Below are 5,000 nucleotides of genomic sequence, written 5' to 3'. Positions count from 1 at the left end.
CTGTAATTACAGATCGGTGTCAAATAAGGACGATGCAGCAAAGATCACAGAGCTTCTATTCACAACACATTCAATCCCTAGAAAGCTCACAGCATGAAACTACATTAGATTGATTTGATTCAGGGGATCATGATGTTGGAGATTGTTGTGGCCATAAACACCATCAATCTCGCTTCACTTAGTGTTGAACTTCTGCACTGAGTTCAAACGTACGCCTCCTAGTAGTCCTGCGTAAAATACAGTAATCATCATCGTCGCGATGGTTTTGAAAGGACCTCGGCAGTTATCCTCTGTACATGGGGCACACGCACTAACCACTAGGCTACCAGCGTGCCAGGATTAATTATGTTGACAACTTCATCACACTGACCCACAAAATGACAAACTGTGAAACAGAGATTTATCCAGATCACCTTTTTAAACACAGACATGTGAAAACTTTCCCCCCTTTAACTTTTTAAGTATCAAAACCGCCCCGTCCTCCTCTGACCTCCTGCTGGATGTTTCTGTCTGAACCCTGACCGGGATCAGGTTCGAAACCTCTGACCCCTCCAGCAGAGAGAGGGTTACACATGTTCATGATGTTCTGCCCTTTGAATGATCACAGTAAAACTTCTGCTCATTTCCTGGTCAAAGAGTTTATCGAGCACAGATCAGTCTAACGTGGTCTCTTTCACATCAACAAACAGTTCAATTAAAAAACCACAGAAACCAGATTGAGCCGTGATGTTGTGGAAACTAAGACGCCTCTGACCCGTTCTGTGACCCGTTGTGTGGAGGAGATGAGAGGCGTTCATGGCTGTCTGATATGAACTAAAGCCTGGCACACATTAGAATATTTTTAAAACCTTAACACATGCAGAAAGTGAGAGAGACCCCACACATGGTGACGAGAGATAATAAGATTTAAAAACTGAACACTCAAAGTTTTTCTGCTGACATTTAGACACTTTACAGTAAAAAAACACGGCCATGACAGACAGGAAGAATTGGGGATGAAAGTTTTAGACTACTTTTTATAAAAAACAAAAAACCCGCCTCAGCTCCAGCTCTCAGCCTGTCGTTAGGTTGACTGAAAGTTAGACTGAGACAGCATTTCCAGCATGGAGACCGCCATCGATGGGATTCCAGCGCCCCCTGCAGGAACAGACGGGTGACATCACTCAGGCTTTGTCCATTAATTTTTAAAGTCTATGGATTAAACCCCAAGGTAAAAGTCAAACTGGCTAAATTTGGAGACTAAATGCAAACCAAGAAGAAAGAAAAAACATTTTTTTAGACCCGTTATTTGAAGCTAAAGTGGAAAAAAGTGGCTCAAGAGTAGCATCCAGGCTAACAAACATTCGGCAGTTGTTGGTGAATTAATAATTATTTTAACCTCTGTTTGTTTAGAGTTGTTTTTGTCATTCTAAGATCCTGTTTTAGAGTTTTCATGATGGTTTCTGGGAGAGCTGCTTCAATAAAAAGAAACTAAAGTGGAGTAATGAAGCAGACAGAAAACAGCTGCAGCCGTCAGCTCTGCTCATTGTCATGTTTGTCTCCTGGAGAAGTTCAACATGAAATTAATATTCATAACACAGCTTGGCTTCAGTCTTTTCACTGCTTTCACTTTAATGCTTGACCAACGTTTGACTTGTTCCTGTTTTCACTCTTCACTCGCCCCCGCACATGAGCCGAGCGACTTTCTCTAAAAGATGTAAACAACAAGAGGACTCTGGAACAAGGTCAGTGAGGTCACATACGCCTCCAGTCGTTCATTTCACTATACGTGCTCTATACGGACTCAAATACGCTGCAAGTCTATTTTCAACAGAGTACACTGCAGGTAACTGTCAAGCTAGACAGGAAGTCAGACAGGAACTGCACAAAGCGTCTGGTCATTTTCAAAATAAAACACAATATTCTGACTCCCGATCGTATTTTCCATCATTTTTCGCAAGAGACTTTTGCAACTGAGGAAAATATACAACAATGTAAGACGTTAAATATCGATGAAGTCTTAAAAACACAGCTGTTCCTCAATATTTATTAACTACATCTCCAGCATAATAAACTCAGTTTAAAGTTGCCATTGTTTCCTGTACACAATCAAATAGAGAATGTGGCGGAACAGGAAACTGGAAATATAACAAGCACAGAAATCGGACTGCTAACTGATGAATTCTCCTGATTATATCCTGCTGTGTTCTCACATCAGATCACTCCGACTTTCTGCAGAATAAATATGAGGAGGCTGGAGGAGAAACTCTGAGTGAAGAGAGAAACATTCAGATGTTTGTGTTCACACATGATGCTCAGAGTGGAAAGTTTTGAGCAAATGTGAAAGCCTTTTTTTTCACAGAATAATAATAAGTTATTTGATTGGAGTTCGATGATTTTATTTTTATTTTCACTCTGAGAAATAAAACATGCTCAGTGATAAATATGGAACATTTAAAGGTTTGGCCTGGCAGCTGTTTTACATTTCCTCATCCTGAAGTTGTAAGTGAAATATTTCTCTGCTAATGTGAGTGTTGAGGACTTTTTTAAGACCTCTGTGCGTCCTTTTCCCCACCGTACGGTTAAAAGACAACACTTCAGACCTCTGTGGGAACTCCGGCAGTAAAACAAAACTTCTGCAACAATTCATTTTGTGTTTTTTTACTTCCTGGAACAGAGTTGTGTTGCTAGGCAGAAGACGGAGCCAAACGTGCGATTAGTATCTGCAAAGTGGAGCTCAGTGAACAATACGAGAGGAAACTGTGGAGCTGCTGAGACTCTCTGATTTCAATCATCTAAATATATTTCAGATGACATCAGAGGAGAAGTGAAAATGAAGTGAGAGGTCTGTGAGGACGAGTGTGAGAGAGAGGAGGAAATCCAAACATCTGACCTTACAGACGAGAATAAATCTGAATTACAGTAAGAGAGAGGCGAGGAGAGGAGAGGAAAAGGAAACATGAAGAGGAGACGAGGAAACAAGGGGACGGGACAAAGGAACCCAGGGAGAGAAGGAGGAATAGTGCAAGGAGACAAGGAAAGAGAAAGAGGAGAGAAATTGAGGAGGCAAAAGAAGGAAGTGAAGAAGGAATAAAAGAAGGAGGGGAGGGGATGAGAGGAGAGGAGAGGAGAGGAGAGGAGAGGAGAGGAAGCAGGGAGGAGAGGAGAGGAGAGGAGAGAGAGGAGAGGAGAGGAGAGGAGAGGAGAGGAGAGGAGAGAGAGGAGAGAGGAGAGGAGAAGAGAGGAGAGGCAGGAGAGGAGAGGAGAGAAGAGGAGAGGAGAGGAGAGGAGAGGAGAGGAGAGAAGAGGAGAGGAGAGGAGAGAGGAGAGAGGAGAGGAGAAGAGAGGAGAGACAGGAGAGGAGAGGAGAGGAGAGGAGAGGATAGGAGAGGAGAGGAGAAGAGAGGAGAGACAGGAGAGGAGAGGAGAGGATAGGATAGGAGAGGAGAGGAGAGGAAGCAGGGAGGAGAGAAGAGAAGAGGAGAGAAGAGAAGAGGAGAGGAGAGGAGAGGAAGCAGGGAGAAGAGGAGAGGAGAGGAGAGGAAGCAGGGAGGAGAGAAGAGGAGAGGAGAGGAGAGGAGAGGAGAGGAGAGGAAGCAGGGAGGAGAGGAGAGGAGAGGAGAGGAGAGGAGAGGAAGCAGGGAGGAGAGGAGAGGAGAGGCGAGGAAGCAGGGAGGAGAGAAGAGAAGAGGAGAGAAGAGAAGAGGAGAGGAGAGGAGAGGAGAGGAAGCAGGGAGGAGAGAAGAGAAGAGGAGAGGAGAGGAGAGGAGAGGAGAGGAAGCAGGGAGGAGAGGAGAGGAGAGGAGAGGAGAGGAAGCAGGGAGGAGAGGAGGGGAGAGGAGAGGAGAGGATAGGAGAGGAGAGGAGAGGAAGCAGGGAGGAGAGGAGGGGAGAGGAGAGGAGTTCCACCACCGAACTCTCACTGCACTTTTAGTTAACAAGCTGAAATCAAGTCTGTCATTATCACACACACATTTGTACACACACACTCACACATATCTGTACACACTAACACACACTCGCCCCTCACTCGCCCCTCACTCGCCCCTCACTCGCTCTCTCTCCTCTGGCGTCGGGCCTCGTTTTGTGGCCGGCGGACATCATTAGTGGAGGAGTGTGGGAGGAGAAGTAGGAAGAGGGAAATCGGGGTGTTTTTTTTATTTTTGTTTTTTTATTGAGCGACCACAGAGGAGGGGGGGCTGGAGGGGGGCTGGGGGGGGGGGTGGTTGGATGAGGACGGGGGATGGGGGGGGGGTTGGATGAGGACGGGGGCTGGAGGGGGGCTGGGGGGGGTGGTTGGATGAGGACGGGGGATGGGGGGGGGGGGGGGGGGGGGGTTGGATGAGGACGGGGGCTGGAGGGGGGCTGGGGGGGGTGGTTGGATGAGGACGGGGGATGGGGGGGGGTTGGATGAGGACGGGGGCTGGAGGGGGGCTGGGGGGGGTGGTTGGATGATGACGGGGGATGGGGGGGGGGGTTGGATGAGGACGGGGGCTGGAGGGGGGCTGGGGGGGGGTGGTTGGATGAGGACGGGGGATGGGGTGTAATAGACGCATAGACAGACAGGGGGAGAAAAGAGAAACCCGGCTGAATACGAGGAGACAGACAGACGGAGAGGAGCGATCATGATGATAAGAAACATCTTCAATGTGAACAGTGTGAGTCAAACATTCAGAGGAACAGAAAGAGACAAACACAGAAACTCACTAAAGAAACAAGAAGTCAAACAGCAGGATGCTTCTTCTTGACCGATATATCTCTCTTAACGTTTTTTAAAGTGCAGCTTTGAAGCAGCCGCTCTTCCTCTACGCTTTTCTCAGCTTAAGCTGCTAAATAAACAAACCTGACCCTGACCCCCCCTGACCCCACCAACCCTGAACCCCTCAGCCGGGCCCTTCAGTGCAGACCGAGGCCAAACCAAACAGAAGGGGGGGGGGGGGGGGCACGTCTGTTTTTCATCCTCACACACAACGAGCGGACTCTTTAAAGGAGTGATAAACAGCAGCTGACTGTGAGGCATC

General features: G+C 47.5%; 1 protein-coding gene across 2 annotated transcripts in view; it reads right to left on the bottom strand.

The window, feature by feature from the left end:
- The window catches only part of plekhg2 (pleckstrin homology domain containing, family G (with RhoGef domain) member 2), a 29,345-nt gene extending 29,077 nt beyond the window's left edge, over positions 1-268 (bottom strand). For both annotated transcript variants that reach the window (XM_061047259.1, XM_061047260.1), the window contains exon 1: positions 1-268. This exon is cut by the window's left edge and continues 1,712 nt beyond it. The gene's annotated coding sequence lies outside the window, so the exon portion shown is untranslated.
- Between the last annotated feature and the right edge of the window lie 4,732 nt (positions 269-5,000).

Source organism: Labrus mixtus, chromosome 9 (genome assembly GCF_963584025.1).
Source record: "Labrus mixtus chromosome 9, fLabMix1.1, whole genome shotgun sequence".
Taxonomy (NCBI): Eukaryota; Metazoa; Chordata; class Actinopteri; order Labriformes; family Labridae; genus Labrus; species Labrus mixtus.
Note: the sequence above shows the minus strand (reverse complement) of the source record. Positions and strands in the feature narration are given on the sequence as shown.